This window comes from Zingiber officinale, chromosome 10B, assembly GCF_018446385.1.
Source record: "Zingiber officinale cultivar Zhangliang chromosome 10B, Zo_v1.1, whole genome shotgun sequence".
NCBI classification, from domain to species: domain Eukaryota; kingdom Viridiplantae; phylum Streptophyta; class Magnoliopsida; order Zingiberales; family Zingiberaceae; genus Zingiber; species Zingiber officinale.
The window spans coordinates 47,068,656-47,092,678 of record NC_056005.1 but is presented as its reverse complement, the minus strand read 5'-3'; positions in this window follow the sequence as shown (position 1 = coordinate 47,092,678).

Genomic DNA, 24,023 nt, shown 5'->3' with positions numbered 1-24,023 from the left:
TCATCTATAATTTTTTTTTTTAAAAAAATATTTTTAAACTTATGGACTTATTCTTAAAAATTATGACAAACTTTTTTTTATATTTAAAAATAAAATTATATATCTTATTCAATAGTACCGTTTACTAAAATTATTATATAAATTTACTTAGGCGTGTGTATTAGATTGAGAATAAACAGAAGTATAATAATTAGTTTAAGAACACTTATGATGGAATATTTTATATAAAAAGCGCTCAAAGAAAAATTATCTTCCTTATGAGTGATCTGGTCCAAGATTAATTAAATAGAGGCATAAAATCTAAAAGAGAATCTCCCTTCTCCATCTCTAGATTTGAGCCTTCGTCAGCTAGCTGCTGTCACTTTCCCTCCTTAAAATTACACCAAACTAATGTTGTGCACTGTAACGTACATCTCTCAACAGTAGAATGCTTTCACTAAATTCCATTGAAAAAAACAAAAGGAAGAAGCTATTGTGTTTTCTCATTCCCAATGGAACGTACGATATATATATACATAACTTGAAATTTTTTGGGTCGGCGATACTTACAAATCACTCGGCGTTTGCCGAAAGGGACAAAGTGTGTGGGGTCCATTGTTTGGTGCCCACTTGACCTACTCCCTCAGGCGTTGCTTGGCTATGTAAACAAAGCCAATGCTTAGCCGTGTTTTTACCAATCGAAATTTAGTATTTAGCGCTACAAAGCCTCTCTCTTAAGGTATGCTTTCGTTTCTCTCGTGCTCTCCTCTCTATTACGGTGAATAGAAGAGAGAGAATTTCCTTGTGTCAATGGCTCAACTTGTTAAGGACTGCAAAAGCTGTTGTGTATTTTGTAAGAAGAATAAGGAGATAGTAAAAATAATATAAGAATAATAAAATTTATTGTTCATTGATATTTATCTTAAGAATAATGGAATATATAATATTTAAAAAGTATTTGGTCAATTGACCAATTAATAAATAACAGAATTATTCTAATAATTATAATAGCATTATTAGAATAATCTAAATACTAATTTGATTTGATTTGGTGATTTGATATGGTCAATTCTGGTAATTCTCTTTTTTCTCTTTTATCTCCCACAAACTTAACGAGAGATCTTTGACGTTGAGTTTGTTTGCTAACTTATTGAAACATTGTCTGGATAATGACTTAGTACAGATATCAGTGATTTGATCTTCAGCAGAAATATACGAGATGGATAATTGCTGAATTGCCACACGTCCACGGACAAAATGAAAATCAATTTCTACATGTTTTATACAAGCATAAAAGATTGGATTTGCTGTGAGATATGTTGCTCCAATATTGTCGCACCAAATTATTGGTGCAATATTTGACGCAAGATGAAGTTCAGAGAGAAGTGATTGAAGCCAAATAATTTCTGATGTTGTATTTGCTATAACTTTATATTCTGCCTCAGTGCTTGAACGCGATACAGTAGGTTGCTTTTTCGAATTCCATGAGATAAGATTTCATCGAAAAAATATTGCATATCCACTAGTAGAGCGTCTATTTCAGGAGAACTTGCTCAATCCGCATCACTATATGCATGCAAATCTCAAGACGATTGACCATATAAAAGAAGACCATGTTGAATAGTACTTTTGAGATAGCGAAGTATTCTTTTTACATTATCCCAATTTTATTCAGTTGGAGCATGCATGAATTGATAAGCACGATTTACCACAAAAGTAATATCAGGGCGTGTGATAATGACATATTGTAAGGCTCCAACAATACTTCGATAAATCTGTGGATCAGACAGAGCAAGAGAGATGAAGTTGGAGAGTTGTTTATAGCAATTGGTGTAGAGACTAGACTTGCTCCATATATTTTTGCATTTTGAAGAAGTCCATTAATATATTTATTCTGAGAGAGAAGATAGCCATCCTCATGTGGAATAAGCTCAATACCAAGAAAAAAACGAGTAATACCCAAATCTCAAGTAGGAAATTCTTGATTGAGAAGACTTAATAAAGTTGTGATACCCTTGTGATCATTGCCGATTATCAGAATGTCATCCACATAAATAAGAAAAAATATCATAGATCCATCATTATATTTGTGAAATAGAGACAAGTCAATCTTTGATCCAAAAAATCCTTGATCTTATAACAAATTAGATAGTCGATGAAACCATGCACGAGGAGCTTGTCGAAGACCATATAAGGATTTCATAAGTTGGCAAAAATGAGATGGAAATTGTGGATGAATGAACCCAAATGGTTGCTCCATAAATGCAGTTTCCTCAAGATGACCATGGAGAAACGCATTTGAAATGTCCAATTGTCGTACAGGTCAATTAGTACTAACATCTATTGATAATAATAGTCTGACAGATGTAATTATGATGACTGGGCTAAAAGTGTCATTAAAGTCAATACCTGGTTGTTGACTAAATCCTTTAGCTACAAGTCGAGCTTTATGTCATTCAAGAGAACCATCAGCTCGATGCTTAAGACGGAATTGTTGGATCTAAAAGCGCTAGAGGGGGGGGGGGGTGAGTAGCGCTCGTGGCTTTCACTTATCGAATTCAAAAATGTTCGAGTAACGCAATGGAATAACAAATAAAACACACACAAGAGCACTCAACTATTTTTACTTGGTTCAGAGCTTTGGGTGACTCCTACTCCAAGGCTCACGCTCGTTGAGCATTTACTCTGGGCAATCACTATAAGTTCGCAAATATACAACGTACAAGTAATGCAATAAATAAGTTATACCGACAACAGAAATACTAAGTTTGAAGCTCCTGGTCATTGGGGTGTTGCTACAGATGTTCTGAATCGTCTCGTTCACAGCACACGGAAGAAGGATCAGTTGGAAGTCGTTGTTGTGAGCTGCTGGTCGAGACCTCTATATAAGGGCTATTAAAGGCGCCTCAAAGCCCCTTGAGGGCGCCTTCATCACAGGTGAGTCAGCCACGTGGATAAGCCCAGACTCCGTCGTCGCTCATCCACTTGAAGGCGCCTCCATGCTCCTTAAGGGCGCCTTCAAGGTTGTCCGAGGCACCTCAAGCCTCCATGAGGGCGCCTCCAGCTCCATTGCACACACCTCTGACCCTTTGCACCCGAGGCGCCTCCAAGCTCTATGAGGACGCCTCAGGTACAGTTCACCCCAGGCAAACTTTGCTTGACCCTGCAAGACATGTTAGTTCATAAAACAACAACATATCCTGCAAAACACAGTTATCACATAATAATAGCATAAAAATAAATGTATGACAGTCACTAGACTGTTCGGTTCTGACTTCATATTTCCGATGGGAAACCCTAGGTCGAACCGACGCTTACTGCTCCCTCCGCGGGGAATGCGTCCTCACCTACTCCACTCAGGAGAGCATACATGATGCCAGTCCGGTCCTCCAGACCGACTAGACTTTCTGCCTAGGGTTACCACCCCCTAGGACCTAGGGTTACCACCCCCTAGGATCTAAGGTTACCCCCCGTAGGATTTCCACCACCTAGGGTTACCACCTCCTAGGACCTAAGGTTGCCGCCCCTTAGGGTTTTCCTCCACCTAGGGTTACCACCTCCTAGGACCTAAGGTTACCACCCCTTAGGGTTTTCCTGTAACACCCCAAATTTCATGATTTGGAGTCCTAAAAGTTCTTATAAAAATCTAGAAATGCTATAGAAATATTCTAGAGATTTTTAGAAATTTTTAGAGTATTTTTATGGAATTTTTGGAGGTCGTTTGGTATTTTTACTAAGCGAAGTAAGTTTCGACAAAAATATATATGTTGAAGCCGGGTTTTGAACCCAAGAGCTCGGACCCGAACAAGGTTGTAACCGGACACAGCCGACCAGACGAGCTACGCTCGTTTTGTTAAACTTATATGGAGCGAATTGTATATATGCAGTAGATGGAATGCTTAAAATAAATCGGAGAAAAAGGGGTGTGGCCAAGAATCGAAGCCCAAACCTATGACTTCAAGCAAAGCCCAACGGACCAACTGGGATAGCGATCGTTGCTAATTAAATAGGCAGCGACAAATATTTAAGGTATAATTGATAACAGAAATAACCCTAGGTTATAAAAAGGGATAAGTTAAGAGAGAAATTAAGTTTTTCTCAAAATTCCTCTTCTCCCTCACGAACGGTGTCGGCGCCGATTCTGCCCGAGCGAAGGAAAACGAAGCTAGGGCTTCGTCTCCGGCGGCCGATGAGCACTTCTCTCCGTCGATTCTTCACAGATTCGAGGTCTCCTCGTCGAAGAGAGCTCGTGGGCACGAGGAAGGGTTGAAATTTGAAGTTTCTCCGTGAACCCTAGAGGTTTCCTCTTTCGGTTTGAATTCAAGAATCATTGTGAGTTGCTTCTCACCTGCAGTAGGAGTTGTTCCGAGCTTCGATTTGTTTTCATGGATTTCGGATTTTACGTTGTAGAGTTTAGATCTTGTTGCTTTAGAAGCTTGCTGCCGTGATGGAGATTTCGGATTCTTGATTTCTTTAAGATAACTTATAGTTTTGGGGACAGGTTCAGGTTTTCTTTGAAGATGTGTTCCCTTTCTGCTTTGTTGTTTCTTGTGAGCAAATTTTGGATCGGATTCAAGGTTGTTTATGTTCCTTAGTAGACTTATTCTTTTGTAGCTTAATTAGACATGCCAATTTGATTTCCTTTATAGCTTACTGGACCAGCATGTGTTTATTAGGCATTTTAGCTTCAGTTTTGATGTATATACAAATATATGCACATTGTGTATTATGAGTTAGTTTAAATTGTTGGTTCCTTTAGTTTTCTGCCGTGAGTCTTAAAGGAAGAATATGCATGATTAAGTTTGGTTTTTGGATGCCCTAACTAATGTTTCGAGCATGAACAGTTTTAAGCTTAAGGTTGAGTTTTAGTTCCTTCCTTTGTATTCGGATTTTTCCTATGGCTTCCAGATCATGCTTTATAGAATAGGGTAGCTAGGGACCTATTTGCTTGATGCTTATGTTCTGTTATAGCATGCTTAAAGGTATTTATTTGCTTGATGCTTGTGTTCTGTTATAGCATGCATGTCCTGAATTTAGTCTTGTACATGTGCAGATTGATATTTCATTTATATCATTGAAACAAGCATTTTAAAGGTTTTAATTCCAGCATGTATTAGTTTTGTTTTGTGCTATTTGCTGGATATGAATAAGCATGCTTTTATTAGCAAATGCAGAACTTAGTTGAGTTCCTTTCATTGCTGTTTAGTATTTCCTGATGAAGCATGATATACTGTTAATTCCATGCAGCAATGATTCCTTTATTTTCTAGATTCTATTGCATGCCTAGTAGTTGAATTGGTTTTACAATCACAGCATGCTTAAGTTGTTCTAGTTTCTTATTTGCTATTGGAATAACATGAGCAGTCCTATTTTTATAGCATGCAGATTTTAGATAAGCTTAGTATGCAGATTTTGATAAACTTATTATGCAGATTTTTATTAAGCTTTACATGCAGATTTATGTTAAGCTTTGTATACAGATTTTCAGTACGTAGAGTGTGTTCTAGTGCACCCCAAGTGCTTGATAAAATGCTTAGCTCAATATAATGCTACAGTAGGCATTTTAATAGCTCAGTAAATGCAGTAGAAGCATTTAAAATAACTTATTTAGTCTTGCTTCAGCTTATATGGGACTACGGTCCAATGGGTGGGCTCCCACAGTCGCCTCTAGGTTCAGATAACCTAGTTCTAGGTTCAGATAACCTAGTAAAAGCAAGATAAGAAAATTAGCTATGAAATCAGTATTTTATTTTTAGCAATGGCACTGTACTGGATTAGATATCCATTGGGTTGGGCTCCCACAGTCGTCCCTAGGTTTAGATAACCTAGTAAACCCTACTAGACTCGGAACTTGCAATCCCGAGTTTAGTTAGGGATACGCGCACAACAAGTACAGTTGCCGGGCCCATCAGCAGCATGATTATTATTTTGATCTATTATGTAAATAGTTTTCAAAACTTCACAAATTAGTTATGTGAATACAAGTTAGACTCAGTTTAGCATTAATTAGTTCAGCTTATGTATTAGTTCAGTTTCCTGTTGATACACATGATAGTTCCATGATTAGCTATACATGTTTAGTAATTCAGTTAGTATGATTCCTTTATTGTTATTTATGAGCATGATTAGCTATACATGTTTAGTATTTCAGTTAGCATGATTTTTTTGCTATTTATGAGCATGATTAGCTATACATGTTTAGTATTTCAGTTAGTTAGATTTCTTTGCTATTTATGAGCATGATTAGCTTTACATGTTAGCTTTTCAGTTAGTTCCTTTGCTATTTATGAGCATGAGTAGCTTTACATGTTAGCATTCAATTTTAGCATGTTTTTATTCATATACATGCATATCGAGTTTTTGTGAGTAGATAGCGCTCACTAAGCTTTATGCTTATAGACTGCATTTCCTCCTACTGCAGATAAAGGAAAAGCTAAAGTATGAAAGGAAGGCGACAAGGAGATGCTGTGACGGTGTGTGATGCCAGGACTATGGAGAGATCATGAGTTTGCTAAGGAAACTGTCAAGACTCCTTTTGAGTTTTCTTTCAGTTATTAAGTTGATAGAGATTGTATTAGTTGTTTCCTTTGTCTATGTTGATTAATTGAGTCTATTCCGCATTGTTAGTTGAGTTATTTCCTATTGTTGGAGCTATATAGTTTTCTATTGCTAGAATAGTTTCTTTTTAGTGTCGTGTTATTATTTCTGCGTGGTTGTGAAAAATATGTTCCAGCCGCCTGTGGCTGTGTATATAGTGTTTGTATCCCAGTTTGGGGTCACCGGTACAGGGGAGACTCTGCCGAAATTTTTCGGTAGGGATTTCTCGAAGTTAAGTAGCGTACCGGTTAAGTAGAGTTAGTAGTCAAGTAATGGTCATCCTTAGAGAGTAGTAGTAGTAGCAAGAAGGGTGGTCGTTACAGTTGGTATCAGAGCAGTTCCCATTCTCCAGCATCACACACATCAGCATCAGCCTTGCCGTCTTCCAAGTAAAAATACCTCTTCTCTTATCTATGTTTTATGCTTTCATGTTTATAAATAACTAAAGCATGTTAATATTTGATAGCATTTGACATGATAATGGTAGTTACCTATAACATGATTAACATGATAGTATTAGTTATGCATGTTCTCTACCCATTTAGAAAATGGTACGAGGACGCCTAGCTAGAAGGGCACCAGCTACTGAGGCAGTTCAGTGCCTCCCCCAGACCTTATAGCATTAGTGGGTCAGTTACAGCAGCAACTAGTAGAACAGCAACAGGAGATAGCCACCTTTAAGGCTAATCAGCAGAATACTCCCACCGTCACCCCGGAACCAAACATAGCAACCCTAGCATTTATAGAGGTTCCACCAGTCCAGCCTACAGCACCAGTAGTACCAGCAGCAGAGGCAAAGAGAGAAGCTTATCTGATCCTGTGGCAGAGAATTAAGCCAGAGAACTTCTCAGGCACCAGCGAACCCTGGGATGCTCAGGCTTGGTTCAAAACACTGGAAAGCACGATGGAGCTTCTGGACTGGCCAGAACAGGAGACGCACGTATATGGTGGGAGAGAATCAGAACGAAGTGCCCAGTGAATCAGATGATATGGGCCGACTTCGAGAAGGAATTCTTCGAGGAGTTCTTTCACATGCGGGTCACAAACCGCCACTACGACGAGTTCACGGAGTTTTGTCAGGGCAACCTTTCAGTTGAGGAAGCCGTAAAGAAATTCAACAGGTTGGCTCGTCTATGTCCAGAATTAATCAGCACAGAGAAAGAACGAGTTCGGTTGATGCTTAAAATGCTCAGGCCGGAAATAGCAATGAACGTGGCTAGCGGTGTTCATAGGCCGCAAACCACAGAAGAACTAGTGAGTAATGCTCTGATCACCGAGCACTACCAGAACAGTATCAAGCAGCAGAAGCAAGCCTCCTCAGAGTCCAGAGGTCGCAGCTCAAATGGGAAAGGGAACTCCAGCAACAAGCGTAAATCAGGGAGTTACCCGAAAGGAGGGCCAGCTAGCAAACAGCCTCGTTATCCCAAGTGTGCTACTTGTGAGAAATTCCACCCAGGAATTTATCGCAAGGGTACACGCGGATGCTTCAAATGTGGACAGGAAGGGCACATGGCTAAGCAGTGCCCGAACAAGACCAGCCTTCCTCCACCACAGCAGATTCAGTACGAGGTCAAGCCAGCACAGTTACACCAGATGCAGGCCGCTCTAGATAGTCCACACATCAGTCAGGGCAGACTAGAAGCCCCCTCAGCTATGACGAACGCGAGGATCTACTCACTCACTAGAGAGGACGTAGCAAATGCCTCGACAGTTGTCACGGGTCATATTAGTATTTTACAGTAAAGTACAACTGTCTTATTCGATACTGGGGCAACCCATTCTTATATAGCTAGGGCGTTCGTCGTAAAGTCAGCAATAGCTCCAGAGGTACTCAGTGGTCAGTTTCTGACGACACTACCTTCGGGAGAAGTTATGGCATCCACGCACTGGTTCAGAACAGTGTCAGTCATGATAGCAGACAGAGAACTCTTTTGTGATCTGATGGTGCTAGACATGACTGACTACGATGTCATATTTGGAATGAACTTCCTGATCAGATACGGTGCCTCCATAGAATGCCGTAAACAGAAAGTCGTATTCCAACCTGAAGCAGAAGCACAGTTTGAGTATATCGGAGAACCCAAGAGAAAAAGAGCAGGTTAAATCCTCGATACGTAGGACCCTACCCCGATCACAGAGGGAATTGGGAAGGTAGCTTACAAGTTAGACTTACCTCAAGATATATCAGTAATACACAATGTATTTCATGTCTCCATGCTAAAGAAGTGTATTCACGACCTTAGCCAAGTGATTCAGCCTCAGACAGTGCAGATCCAAGAGGATCTTAACTATGAGAGCAGACACAGATAGTGGACAGAGCAGACAAGAGACTAGGAAACAGAGAAGTGTCATTAGTGAAAGTCATTTAGAACCAGAAGCACGGGGAAGTTACTCGGGAGCGTGGAGACAGCATGAGACAGAAATGTCCAGAATTAGTCTAAGTTCGAGGACGAACTTTTTATAAGGTAGGGAGAATTGTAACACCCCAAATTTCATGATTTGGAGTCCTAAAAGTTCTTATAAAAATCTAGAAATGCTATAGAAATATTCTAGAGATTTTTAGAAATTTTTAGAGTATTTTTATGGAATTTTTGGAGGTCGTTTGGTATTTTTACTAAGCGAAGTAAGTTTCGACAAAAATATATATGTTGAAGCCGGGTTTTGAACCCAAGAGCTCGGACCCGAACAAGGTTGTAACCGGACACAACCGACCAGACGAGCTACGCTCGTTTTGTTAAACTTATATGGAGCGAATTGTATATATGCAGTAGATGGAATGCTTAAAATAAATCGGAGAAAAAGGGGTGTGGCCAAGAATCGAAGCCCAAACCTATGACTTCAAGCAAAGCCCAACGGACCAACTGGGATAGCGATCGTTGCTAATTAAATAGGCAGCGACAAATATTTAAGGTATAATTGATAACAGAAATAACCCTAGGTTATAAAAAGGGATAAGTTAAGAGAGAAATTAAGTTTTTCTCAAAATTCCTCTTCTCCCTCACGAACGGCGTCGGCGCCGATTCTGCCTGAGCGAAGGAAAATGAAGCTAGGGCTTCGTCTCCGGCGGCCGATGAGCACTTCTCTCCGTCGATTCTTCACAGATTCGAGGTCTCCTCGTCGAAGAGAGCTCGTGGGCACGAGGAAGGGTTGAAATTTGAAGTTTCTCCGCGAACCCTAGAGGTTTCCTCTTTCGGTTTGAATTCAAGAATCATTGTGAATTGCTTCTCACCTGCAGTAGGAGTTGTTCCGAGCTTCGATTTGTTTTCATGGCTTTCGGATTTTACGTTGTAGAGTTTAGATCTTGTTGCTTTAGAAGTATGGAGATTTCGGATTCTTGATTTCTTCAAGATAACTTATAGGTTTGGGGACAGGTTCAGGTTTTCTTTGAAGATGTGTTCCCTTTCTGCTTTGTTGTTTCTTGTGAGCAAATTTTGGATCGGATTCAAGGTTGTTTATGTTCCTTAGTAGACTTATTCTTTTGTAGCTTAATTAGACATGCCAATTTGATTTCCTTTATAGCTTACTGGACCAGCATGTGTTTATTAGGCATTTTAGCTTCAGTTTTGATGTATATACAAATATATGCACATTGTGTATTATGAGTTAGTTTAAATTGTTGGTTCCTTTAGTTTTCTGCCGTGAGTCTTAAAGGAAGAATATGCATGATTAAGTTTGGTTTTTGGATGCCCTAACTAATGTTTCGAGCATGAACAGTTTTAAGCTTAAGGTTGAGTTTTAGTTCCTTCCTTTGTATTCGGATTTTTCCTATGGCTTCCAGATCATGCTTTATAGAATAGGGTAGCTAGGGACCTATTTGCTTGATGCTTATGTTCTGTTATAGCATGCTTAAAGGTATTTATTTGCTTGATGCTTGTGTTCTGTTATAGCATGCATGTCCTGAATTTAGTCTTGTACATGTGCAGATTGATATTTCATTTATATCATTGAAACAAGCATTTTAAAGGTTTTAATTCCAGCATGTATTAGTTTTGTTTTGTGCTATTTGCTGGATATGAATAAGCATGCTTTTATTAGCAAATGCAGAACTTAGTTGAGTTCCTTTCATTGCTGTTTAGTATTTCCTGATGAAGCATGATATACTGTTAATTCCATGCAGCAATGATTCCTTTATTTTCTAGATTCTATTGCATGCCTAGTAGTTGAATTGGTTTTACAATCACAGCATGCTTAAGTTGTTCTAGTTTCTTATTTGCTATTGGAATAACATGAGCAGTCCTATTTTTATAGCATGCAGATTTTAGATAAGCTTAGTATGCAGATTTTTGATAAACTTATTATGCAGATTTTTATTAAGCTTTACATGCAGATTTATGTTAAGCTTTGTATACAGATTTTCAGTACGTAGAGTGTGTTCTAGTGCACCCCAAGTGCTTGATAAAATGCTTAGCTCAATATAATGCTACAGTAGGCATTTTAATAGCTCAGTAAATGCAGTAGAAGCATTTAAAATAACTTATTTAGTCTTGCTTCAGCTTATATGGGACTACGGTCCAATGGGTGGGCTCCCACAGTCGCCTCTAGGTTCAGATAACCTAGTTCTAGGTTCAGATAACCTAGTAAAAGCAAGATAAGAAAATTAGCTATGAAATCAGTATTTTATTTTTAGCAATGGCACTGTACTGGATTAGATATCCATTGGGTTGGGCTCCCACAGTCGTCCCTAGGTTTAGATAACCTAGTAAACCCTACTAGACTCGGAACTTGCAATCCCGAGTTTAGTTAGGGATACGCGCACAACAAGTACAGTTGCCGGGCCCATCAGCAGCATGATTATTATTTTGATCTATTATGTAAATAGTTTTCAAAACTTCACAAATTAGTTATGTGAATACAAGTTAGACTCAGTTTAGCATTAATTAGTTCAGCTTATGTATTAGTTCAGTTTCCTGTTGATACACATGATAGTTCCATGATTAGCTATACATGTTTAGTAATTCAGTTAGTATGATTCCTTTATTGCTATTTATGAGCATGATTAGCTATACATGTTTAGTATTTCAGTTAGTATGATTTTTTTGCTATTTATGAGCATGATTAGCTATACATGTTTAGTATTTCAGTTAGTTAGATTTCTTTGCTATTTATGAGCATGATTAGCTTTACATGTTAGCTTTTCAGTTAGTTCCTTTGCTATTTATGAGCATGAGTAGCTTTACATGTTAGCATTCAGTTTTAGCATGTTTTTATTCATATACATGCATATCGAGTTTTTGTGAGTAGATAGCGCTCACTAAGCTTTATGCTTATAGACTGCATTTCCTCCTACTGCAGATAAAGGAAAAGCTAAAGTATGAAAGGAAGGCGACAAGGAGATGCTGTGACGGTGTGTGATGCCAGGACTATGGAGAGATCATGAGTTTGCTAAGGAAACTGTCAAGACTCCTTTTGAGTTTTCTTTCAGTTATTAAGTTGATAGAGATTGTATTAGTTGTTTCCTTTGTCTATGTTGATTAATTAAGTCTATTCCACATTGTTAGTTGAGTTATTTCCTATTGTTGGAGCTATATAGTTTTCTATTGCTAGAATAGTTTCTTTTTAGTGTCGTGTTATTATTTCTGCGTGGTTGTGAAAAATATGTTCCAGCCGCCTGTGGCTGTGTATATAGTGTTTGTATCCCAGTTTGGGGTCACCGGTACAGGGGAGACTCTGCCGAAATTTTTCGGTAGGGATTTCTCGAAGTTAAGTAGCGTACCGGTTAAGTAGAGTTAGTAGTCAAGTAACGGTCATCCTTAGAGAGTAGTAGTAGTAGCAAGATGGGTGGTCGTTACATTTCCTTCACCTAGGGTTACCACCCCTTAGGACCTAGGGTTACCACCCCTTAGGGTTACCACCCCTTAGGGTTACCATCCCTTAGGGTTTTCCACCTGCCTAACCGCAGCTAGGACTTTTACCTAAGAACACTTAGGACTTTCTAGCAAATCTCATTCAAGCACATTAGATAACAAAATGACTTAGCTTGAACCCTTTGATATAATCAAAACATAGGTTCAATCGTCGGACGCTTCCTACACTAACAATCTCCCCCTTTTTGATTATGCAACACGGTTCAAAGTTATGTAAAAAATATGACAAAATTTAAATATGAAAATAAGAAATTTAAACATGAGCATGAATGTAAAAAATTTGTAAAACTTATGCTCCTCCTTATGTTTAAATTCATAATTCATAATTTTCTTTAACTTTGACTTTTCTCTCCCCCTTTGACATAAATCAAAAAGAATAAGTAGAGAGAAAAATTAAAAAACTTTATGTAATTCTAAGCTCCCCCTGAAGAGTAGCACTTTATCAAAAAAAAAAAAATAAAGAATTATTTTGAAAAACACTTAAATTTGAAAATGCCTTGGAAAATACTTAGCACTTTCAACAAAAAACTTAGCATTTGAAAATAATTGCTTTGTAAAACACTTAGCTAAATTTGAAAAGCCTTTGAAAGATTTTGACAAACCCTTAAAAGTATTGATAAATACTTAACTTTTTAAAGGATTTTCTTGATAGAAGTTTAGTTTAAGTACTTAACTTTAAGTGGATTTTCATAAAAGCTTAGCTTAAGTACTTAGCTTTGAAAATATTCATATTTTCAACAGACTTAGCTAAAATTTGAAATTAAATGTTTTGTCAAGCACTTAGCTTTCAACACTTTTAATAACTTAAAAATACATTGATAAATTTAGTACTTAACTTTAAAATATGTGAAAACAAATTTTGATAAAGTTAAGTTTGAAACTTTATTTTTCACAACTTAGCTAATTTTTTTGCTTTGAAAATACTTTTATCAAAGATTTAGCTAAACTAATCATTTTGTCAAGTATATAGCCTTAAAAAGACTTAGCTTTGAAAAGACTTAGCTTTTAAAAGACTAAGCTTTAAAAAGATTTTGAGAATTTTAGCACTTAGCTTCAAGCATAAAACACTTAGCTTCAAGTAAAGGTTTTGAAAAAATACTCAACTTAAAACAGATTTTGATAAAAAGTTTTAGCTTAAGAAAAAATTTAATAGATCTCAGACTTAAAGTTAAAAACCTAACTAAAAAATATTTTCTTGAAAAACTACTTAATTAACTGATTTGAAAAATACTTGAGCAAATACTTAGTTTTTGTAGATAATTTTTATTTTAAAAATAAATTGAATTTATAAAAATATTTTTATAAAAACTTAGCTCGGCTTCCTTCACTCCCCCTTGATTAATGTCTTAATAAATTCTTAGGGTCCTAGAGTCCAAGCATGTAAAATAAAAAAAACATTGTTAATTTTCTAAGTTTTCCATCTCACCCATTCTAGGTTTTCAATTAGGTTTACTTATGGGTGTGTGTGAGACGGAGTTAACATTATTTAAAAATTGAAGATTTTGAAATCTTGAAGTTCAGCTTATTTTTTTTTAAAAAATAAGTAAACAGTTTAAAATCTTAAAGATTTTGAATATATTAAAAGTTAGTTAAGTTTAAAATTATAATCTTAGATATTAAATATGATTTGAAAATTATTTAGAAATAATTAAGTTTTGAAACTCTAAGAACTAATAATTTAATTATGATTTATAGATTAATAATCAAATAGTTTTATTAATTATGATTTTGAAATTATAATTTTGGAAATAATGATTTTGAAATTAATCATAATTTAATTATGATTTAGAAATAATTGACATTTTGAAATTAATTAAGATTTTAAAATTATTTATAAAATTAAGTGAGATTTTGAAATTAATAATGATTTTAAAATTAATTATGAACTTAATTATGCTTTTTAAAATAATTTTCAAATTAATTGAGATTTTGAAATTAATTATGATTTTTAAAATAATTATGAAATTAATAATTATGAAATTAATGATTATGAAATTAATTATGATTTTTAAAATAATTATGAAATTAATAATTATGAAATTAATGATTATGAAATTAATTATGATTTTTAAAATAATTATGATCAAATTAATTATGATTTTTAAAATAATTATAATTTTGTAATTAATTATGACTTTAAAAATTAGTTATAATACTAAGTAAGATTAAAATTAATTATGTTAAATTTATTAAATTGATTAAGGTTGATTAATTAGATTAAATTAACTTAGGTTTAAATAAATTCGACTAAGTTCATCCTAGGTCCATCTCACTCGATTCTAAGTTATCAATCAGAAAATCTTAAGTAGTTTTGTGAGATGATTATCTTTAATTTAGATTATTTCTAAGGATTAATTTATATTTGAGTTAGATTTAGGTTTTCCAATTTGTCAATTAAATACACATTTCAAAGATTGGCTCCCAGGCCGTGACGAGGCACTAGGCCTTCTTGGGTATGAGATCATCCACCACTTCTAGACAGAGCTTTTCAAAGAAATCATATATTTAATTTATTTTTTGAAACCCCCAGGTTTAACTAAACAAGTGTAAATTATGCCTAGGTCCTTAATCTATCCGAATCTAAACATGCATATTATAAAGAAAAGGAAATAAACAATCATCAAGAGATTTTATCTATTTATCAAGATATTTTTCTATTGGCTCCCCCTGGATCATAGCCTAGATATGGTCTATAAAGGTAATGGACTAGATCTAGGGACCCAATATTGACCAAGTCCAACTTGATTGACCAAGTTGGACTTAGGTACCCATGCTTAGACTACCTTTCTATTTGGTCTATTAACAAGTGATAGATAAGATTGGTATTTTCTTTTAGTTTTAAATCCTAGTCCGGATCAATTGTATACGACTTTCTGTTTTCCAAAAATCAAGTCAAGATTCTTGGAACCCAGTGTAAACCGTTCTAATGCTATCTTCAAATCCTTGACTTGAGTTTTCAGGCTGGAATTCTCTTCCTCGAGTTTTTGGACTTGAGTTGAGGTTCCAGTCTGAATCGGGTCAGTCAAGGATTCGGAGTTAGCCACTTCTTTAAGGGTAGTTACCTCGTTTAGAAGTGATTTGATCCGAATGTTAGATTTGGCCAATTCCTTTAATAAGTAGGAAACTAGATTTTCTAGATTATCTATGTTAATCCAGAAATTAAAGCACTTACAGTGGTTTTGGGTCCTTCGGAAATAGATACGAATCCGTGGCTTCGCTTGGACTCGGTATCTAATTCGCTCTCGATTTTAGACTCGAACTCGGACTCGGTTTCGACAATATTTGCTTGTACCGGTAGAGCGAGAAGGCTTGCTTGTTCTTCTTCGTCAGAGTCTTTGGAGGAGGACTCATCCCATGTCGCCTGCATTACATTCTTCTTTCTAGCCTTCTTTGTCGTGCTTGTACCTGCAACCAACGCAATACCTTTCTCGGCCGGAGTAGTATTAGTCTGCTCATTTAACTCAAATAATTCATCTATTAAATCATGCGTACTTACTTTCATATCAGAAGTACGTTTGTGTAGCTTGATTAGCTTCTCCCATAACTCTTTCGCGCTTGAGAAGGGGCTGACGCGGTTCAGCTTCTCCTTGGTTAGACCGCACTGAAGTGTATACGTTGCTTTAGCGTTTGCTTCTACTTTCTTTATCAGAGTCGCATCCCAGTTCTCGTATGGTATTAGCTTCCCGACGCCATCAGTTGGTAGTTCCAGCCCGGTTTTGACGTCATCCAGACTTCAAAGTGAGTCTGAAGATACGACTCCATCTGACCCTTCCAGTAACCGAAGTCTTCTCCGGTGAAGAGCAATGGGCGGGCGGTGCTATAGCCTTCTTGAATAGCCATTTTAGAAAGACAATCTCACACACACAAAAAAAAACAAGAAACTTTGTTCTAAGACTTGGTCTTAGATTAGTAGTGCGGGATTAAGAGAAAACTAATAATTCACTAATTTTGAAAAAATAAAATATTAAAAAAAATATTATTACAAATTTTTGAAAATGCGATATTTCGCTAGTACCAACCATCGATGAACAGATGAAATTGAATTTTTTAAAAATAGTTTTGGAGGGAAAAAAATAAAAGGCGTAAGGTTTTATTTTTTTAACAAAAACGATATCTAATTTTGTGTTTCAAAAATGAACCCCCCTACTCGATTGGTGGTTTCACCAATTCAAAGCGTCCTTGCTCTAATACCAATTGTTGGATTGAAAAGCGCTAGAGGGGGGGGGGGGGTGATTAGCGCTCGTGGCATTCATTTATCGAATTCGAAAACGTTTGAGTAACGCAGCAGAATAACAAATAAAACACACACAAGAAGACCCAAGTATTTTTTACTTGGTTCGGAGCCTTGGGCGACTCCTACTCCAAGGCCCACGCTCGTTGAGCATTTACTTTGGGCAATCACTATAAGTTCACAAATATACAATTATAAAGTACAAGTAATGCAATAAATAAGTTAAACCGACAACAGAAATACTAAATTTGAAGCTCCTGGTCGTCGAGGTGTTACTACAGCTATTCTGGATCGTTCGTTCGTAGCACACGGAAGAAAGATCATTTGGAAGTCATTGTTGTGAGTTGCTGGTCGAGACCTCTATATAAGTTCTGTTGAAGGCGCCTAAAAGCTCCTTGAGGGCACCTCCATCACAACCGAGTTAGCCGTGCGGATAAGCCCAGACTCCGTCGTCGCTCATCCACTTGAAGGCGCCTCCATGCTCCTTGAGGGTGCCTTCAAGGTTGTCCGAGGCACCTCAACCCTCCATGAGGGTGCCTCCAGCTCTGCTACGTGAACCTCTGATCCTTTGCACCTGAGGCACTTCCAAGCTCCATGAGGGCACCTCGGGTACTATTCATCTGAGGCAAACTTTGCTCTTTTAACCCTGCAAGACATGTTAGTTCACAAAACAACAACATATCCTGCAAAATATAGTTAGCACATAATAATAGCATAAAAACAAATGTATGATAGTCACCGGATTGTCCGGTTCTTACTTCAGATTTTCGATCGGAAACCCTAGGTCGAATCGACACCTACTGCTCCCTCCGCAGGGAATGCGCCCTAACCTACTCCACTTAGGAGAGCATACCTGATGCCAGTCCGGTCCTCCAGACCGACTGGACTTTCTGCCTAGGGTTACCACCCCATAGGACCTAGGGTTACTACCTCCTAGGACCTAAGGTTGCCGCCCTTTAGGGTTTTCCTCCACCTAGGGTTACCACCCCCTAGGACCTAAGGTTACCGCCCCTTAGGGTTTTCCTTCACCTAGGGTTACCACCCCCTAGGACCTTGGGTTACCACCCCCTAGGGTTTCCCACCTGCCTAACCGCAGCTAGAACTTTTACCTAAGAACACTTAGGACTTTCCTGCAAAGCTCATTCAAGCACATTAGATAACAAAACAACTTAACTTGAACCTTTGACATAATCAAAATATAGGTTCAATCGTCGGATGCTTCCTGCACCAACAGGAATACCCATTTAGAGCCCACAACATTCATTGAGGGAGTGCACGGAACTAGACTCCATGTTCCATTTTGAAGAAGTACATCAAATTCCGTAGCCATTGCACTACGCCAGTTTGGATCCTTGCTTGCTTGTGTAAAACAATTTGGTTCAATAGATTTTGAAGAGACCACTAGAGCTCATGGAAGGAGATATCGAGTTGCATTTGGTGGGTAACGTTCATAAATGTCACTAACGGGAAACATGCGACGAGGAGCGTTATCATCTGAATCACTTGTTGATGGCAACAAGGAAGTAGGCTGACATGGTGATGTAGATGACGGACTTGCATTATCCGAGGATCCAGAATTAGAGAGCATATTATCTTTAACTAGCGAGGCTTCCAAGATTGGAGCAGCAACCTGAGGTGATTCTGATGGTATAGGGGAGTTATTAGAGAGTTTCGGAGTAAGACTTAGGATGCCATCATTTCTGACAATATTAGGTGGCAACAAGAAGGTGTAGGACCGTTGGGCCGGCTAGAAGGGGGGTTGAATAGCCCTGAATAAAACACAACCCTTTCTCGAACAATTAAGCTAACACTTGAAAAATAGATTAAGCAGAAAATAAAGCATAAAAAACGAGGCACCGGATTTGACTTGGTTACAACCGGGGAGGTTGTTAATCCAAGGAAGATGGTTGCACTAAGAACTCCTTCAGGCGGAGAAGCCTCGTTTACAGCAGTGTAGGCACAAAAAGAAAGAAGCTAATCAAAGCAGTGGAAGCACACAAGTGTTGTTACAATTTCTGAACTGATAAACCATATCTATTGATGATTGACTGAACAATACGAAGGAAAGGATGACCAAGTCAAGCATGCCAAGCTAATTTATTTGTGCATTCACCAACAAAATCTTTGATTGAAGAACTCTGAAGATAGTAGAGGTCATTTTTGATTCTCCCATAAAACACAATAGTATTTGTTCCTCTATCCTTTATAAGATAATGATTATGATGAAACTCAAAAATGACATTGTTATCAAGACAAAACTGACGTGTAGAAAGTAAATTTTTAGTGATAGATAGAACATGGAAACATTGCGCATGTGAAAAGTTTGATTATATAAATGAACATATGTGTTTCTAAGATTAGCAATTTACAAACCTGAACCATCGCCTACTTGAACCATATTTGAGCCACAATATGACATTACGTGTGTAAGGATATTATAATCCGATGTGACATGATGAGTTGCTCTAGCGTCAATATACCAATCAGTAGATGAAAACTTTGGGTTTTTACCATAAGTAGGCATAGATGAGAGACCCTCAGGATATACTTATGAAATAGATGGTTGCCTTTAGGCTGTAGGACCACCAATGAAATTTGAGTCAAATGGGCTAGGACATTGAATATCAAAATGTACAATTCTGAGACAAATTTTACATTTTACCCGAGACCAATCAAGCCTTTTAGGGCATACATTTCCAGTATGACAACGATGTGACAAATCTGACATCAGTATGAACTTTACTTTTGGCCTCTTTGATGTCGTTGAGTATTTGACATCTAAAGTAAAAAATAACTTGTCCGACGACAGCTGTTGGACGACGTCACAAGAAAGAGCTTCTACCTTGTGGTCGGCAGCCGTGGGAGAAAAACCACAGAGACCGAATCATTAAGGAAACTTTTTTTTTATGGAAGAGAAACACAAAGATTAAGGAAGAGGAAGAGAAACAAAGGGGTGTAAACAAAGAAGAACAAGAAAATTAAAATATGTAGGAAAGAAGAAGAGGCCTAAGGGAAAAAAATTAAAAAGGGTTCGCCGTTTATTGGATCTCCACCTCAAGAAGTTGAGGGAAGATAAAAAGAGATGACTTTGATACCATGTAAGAAGAAGAATAGGGAGAGAGAAATAAATAATATAAGAGCAATAAAATCTATCGTTCATTGATATTTGCTCTTAGGACAGTACAATATATAATGTTCTAAATGTACTTGGTCAATTAATCAATTAATAAATAACAGAATTATTCTAAGAATAATTCTGAGAATTATTCTAATAATTATAATAGAATTATTAGAATAATCCAAATACTAATTTGATTTGATTTGATTTGGTGATTTGATCTGGTGAATTCTGGTAATTCTCTTTTATCTCTTTTATATCTAACTACAAGTATGGTATGTAAGTCAACTTCATGAGTGATGGATTTAATTTGAAGGTTGAAATTCAAGTATTGCTCCTAGAAAATCTAGAAAAAAAACAATTTTAGTTGTCTAACAATTAGACTAATTGCTCTTGAGTTGTCACTCACTATAAGAGAAAAAAAAACATGAAGAAAGGGCCTATTGAATCCAAGGGTGGAGTCCCTTCTTAGATTACTCAGACTTTAGCCTGGGAGCCCGATGGCATTGAGAAGTGTTGGAATTAAGAATGTAAAATATGGTGACCAAATAATAATTAAATAATAAGGTTATTTGAGAAATAATCTTATTGGAATTTTTATAAATTTTTCTAGAATTAATTAGAGTTGGTACGACGTATTTAGAGGGGATGTACTTATGGGCTCGAGAAAAAGCTTGTTTGGAATACCCATAGGTGGAAGTTGATTGAGGAATGAATCTAGGGTTTAATTTTAAAATCCCTAAGTTATAAGATTTTTCCCATGCCCTAGCTCACCACACGGCGTCGAGCTTCTTCTTCCTCTAGCCTTCACCCCGCGAGCACCACCGACCTCTTCCTTCCCTGATTCTGAACCTCTCCTCATGCAATTCTCTTCCTTCCTCTCCCTCACGCACTGCCCTCTCCCGATTCCTCATCGCCGTGGACCACCGAACTTCGACGTCGATGAGCTCTGATCACCAATCGCCCAACACCATTCGACGTCGTCCGATCTCTCGGCCTGTCGCGGTGATAGCCTCCAGCCCTCTCCGATCTATGACTCACCCTCGAGCGCCGCCGCCTTTGCCAACGCCGTCGACTTGGTGAGTCATTGGCCTTTCACCGGCCATGACGAGAGCTAGCTAGCAAGTACATAGTTCGTAGGTGCGTTAAGTCTTGATCAAAGATGTTTTCATTATACCCTATAGCCTCTGAAATGCTAGATTGATTTGGATGGTGAATTCAATTCGTTGTTGTGATGCTTCGCTGAGTTGTGGGGGATTCTTTGTGGATTTAATTCTAAGTGCTATGCTTAATCAATTTCTTGTCGATTTTGATAATGCCAGACTGATTAGAGAAGTATAGATTCAGTTGATTACATGGTGTTTTGGGTTCTTTCAGTTGGTGGAGATTTGAGGTTCCTTCTCCTTGTAATGGCTTTGGATTTCTTAATATACTTGTATTTATTAGTAGATTTGATGGAGATTGTAGTATGCTATTCGTTTGATTCTTTTCTGCTTTAGTTAGGGCTTTTGATTGTTAGCATATTTGAAGGGGGTGCTTTGACAATGATTCATGCACTTGATCTCTGTGATTACCTTGGGTGTTAGGATGAATCAGAAGTGGTGGTTTGGTAGAATGGGTTTATTTTCTTTTGAGGTGTACCTACTTCTTGTGATAGTTCGGATTCTCCATTCGAGGTTGATCTTGTTTCTTCAAAATAGTTCAGATTTGTTCTAAACAAATTTGGTTGTTGGCTATTTCTTTGTAACCGTTATACCTTTGTTCTTTTAGTCATGAATAAGCACAGCTTAACAGAGTAGGTAGTTCCTTCTATGGAAGTTTGGACTAAGCATTATGTACAGTTATTTGTGAAGCATGAAATGAATTAGGTTAATTATTTTGATTAGGGTTTTCCTAATTAGTGTGGATTTGAGTTTAGTTAGTTGTTGCATTTGAAATTAGCTAAACTGGACATCATGTGATTTGTAGGACGTTAATTCGGGATGAGCGTCTCGACGTAGGATCTTTGATTCGATCTTCTATTAAAGGCGGGTACTTCTTACCTTGATTTTGTAGTTCTTTGAACTTAGTGCATGAGCTATCTTTGGATAGAAACTGCTTTTACCTTGACTCCACTCTTAATTTTCTTACGTTTTATACTTCCACTCGATCTTTGAGATATTCGTTTCCATATCTATGCAGTCTCTCGTTATTATCCATGATACGTAGCAGATACTAGATACCATGTTTGCATATTTTAATTGTTGTTTATTTATGTACCGTATTGAGCATGCTGGCTTCATGTAGCATACCTAATTTTTGCTTATATTTGTATGATGACTGTTGAATTTTACGCATCATATCATTGCATACATGTTAACGACAAATTCTCCCTTGCGGTCAAGAGAGTCGTTAACCAGGACCGCACGCTCGGCCACTCGAGAGAGTGGTAGCTGGAGCAGATGCCGCTTATCCTGTCGTGCCGCACTCGACCACTCATGGGTAGTGGTAGCTGGAGTTGCGAGCAGCAGGGACCCTCTTCACTGTGTAGCTAATTAGCTACTCAGCACCTATCCACTCGGTCACTCGAGAGTAGTGGCGGCCTTTGAGTGGTATAGTTATCATCGATCTAGACTCTTGACCATACAGGGGTCGTGGTGTAGAGAGGTGGGCGGGGTGACCATCCATGCATACGCTGTTATTATTATACCGGCTGATATTGTTGCTTATTTATGCTACTGTTGCTAGCTTATGCTGCTATTGCTTACTTATGCTGATATGCTTTCATATGTTGAGATATATACCTGTTGTGTGTGTTTAGACACACTTACATATTGATAATATGTATATACCTCACATGTTACCCTTGTAGTTATGAGTAGCTCTATAGCAGAGTTGTTCTACTCTTGATTTTACTAGCCTAGGATATGGTTACAGGTACGAACATTTATTGTGGTTTTCTTTTAGTATCTGTTATTTCTCTTATGAGACTGCATATTGTTGGCACTCTCTATTTGGATATTATGTTAATGCACTATCTTTCTTTTACCCGCTAAGTTCCAATACTCACCACCCCACAAACTGATTTTTCTTTCACCAAGTAGCAGGTAGATGAATCAAGGATGCTTGGAGAGTCCTAGCTTCAAGTCCCACTACACTCTCGAGGACGGATTCCTTTTCAATCTTGTTTCTATTTGGTGGTATAATGATTTTGCATTTTTTTTTGTTTTTTTTTTAAAGTTGATGTGGGTTTGGAGTCTATTCCGGTAGTTACAGGTTTTGTGGCTAGTGACTTTGTTAGTCGTACATTCATATTTCTTTGTGATTTTCACTGTGTTTATTTCCAACTGTGTGGGTTGTTATTAACTGCGTGGTTGTTTTCATTTTGTCTAGCCGGATAGGCTGAGTATATTAACTACGTGGTTGTTTCTATTTTTGTTCCAGTCGAGTGGGCTGAATATATATAACTGCATGGTTGTGAATATAGCTGTATGTGGCTGATGTATTTTATATGTATGCTTCAGATTGTCACCGGTACAGGGGAGATGCTTCCGGATTTTTGTCTGGTAGAGACTCCTCTGGGGGCATAACAATTTAGTGGTATTAGAGCATGGTTTGAGTTCAAATGCTAGGCTGTGTTTTTGGGATTTCGACCTCGTTTCAATTTATGATTTTTTGAGTTAATCTGATACCAATTTAGTGGTATTAGAGCCAGGTTCATGATGCCTGTTTTTCGTGTTCTGGATTTTTGAGTTAATTTGATACCAATTTATTTGGTATCAAAGCATGGTTCGAGTCAAATGTTGGGTTTTGTATTTTTGGGATTTTGATCTTGTTTTGATTTATGATTTTTTGAGTTAATCTGATAAAAATGTATGTGGTATCAGAGCGTAGTTTTACGATGCCTATTTCGGTGTTTCGATTTTCTTTTCGTGATTTAGTTTCTCGATGTGACTTTTTGAATTTTGGAACTAGGCCGCGGTAGAAATCTCCAAGCCATAGGAGGTATGTTGTATACTGTTATCATACACTTCTGTTGTTACTTGATTAGTTTTTTATACCATGTATGACTTGTGTTGTGTTAGTCATTAGTTAGATCGATCAAACACTGCTAGAGAATGGAGATTACAGTCTCATGGGATTTCTTTTACCATACCACTAGTATTATTAGTTTCTATTATCACTAGTTGGGTAATGGATAGTATCTGCTAAATGTCATGTTGCTTCGATTACTAGAGGACTGATTTACCTTTGT